This window comes from Penaeus monodon, chromosome 21 (genome assembly GCF_015228065.2).
Source record: "Penaeus monodon isolate SGIC_2016 chromosome 21, NSTDA_Pmon_1, whole genome shotgun sequence".
In the NCBI taxonomy this organism is placed as follows: Eukaryota; Metazoa; Arthropoda; class Malacostraca; order Decapoda; family Penaeidae; genus Penaeus; species Penaeus monodon.
In genome coordinates, this window is record NC_051406.1 from 37461067 (window position 1) to 37461773 (window position 707).

Below are 707 nucleotides of genomic sequence, written 5' to 3' on the forward strand. Positions count from 1 at the left end.
CAGATTTCAATCTCATGAAAACTAAGCAACAAAAATAAAGATCTATCGTAATTTTATGGCTATTCAATTAATCATTTTTCTTAATAGATCTTTGCCCTTTAGATCTATTTGTATTGTTATTAAGAATAAGCTTTATGTTCACACTAGAACAGTTTTCCCTTCTGCTATGTAAGTGTGCATAAGAAAAGTGATGAAAGAGTAACTCCTTTATACAAAGTATTAAAACGTAAATACACCGATGGCATCAGTAACTTCTAACATCAATAAACTTGAAACTGACTTCAGTAAATTTAACATAAAAGTCTTAACTTCAGCGAATATTGGTATCGATATATTTCGACATCAGTAATCCCTAACATCAATAAATCTTGACATTAATAAATCTTAACACATGTTTTTTTTTACGTCAGCGTCGTAGGAATGTGAATGAACTTATCAGAGTAAATGTGCAAAGATATTGTGGCAATAATTTTTTTGGAAATGTGACAGTCATTTGTTTATTTAACTCTATTTACTTGTACATTTCTTACACTACTCCATTTCCTCAATACCGAGGTGGTTTTGACAGTTTCACATATACCCTCTACGGTCATTTTGTGCAGTCCGAAAAATGCAACATATTAGAAACAGAGGAGATGGAACCATTTTGTGCCTTGTTATATCGCAAAAAAGGTATTTCATTCCACAAAATCAATTTTTTTTTTAAT

General features: G+C 30.4%; 1 protein-coding gene across 1 annotated transcript in view; it reads left to right on the forward strand.

Moving 5' to 3' along the window:
• LOC119586456 overlaps window positions 1–488 on the forward strand; it is a gene marked incomplete in the record, with an annotated part of 4356 nt that extends 3868 nt beyond the window's left edge. Inside the window, 1 exon segment of the mRNA XM_037935189.1 lies at window positions 1–488.
• Between the last annotated feature and the right edge of the window lie 219 nt (window positions 489–707).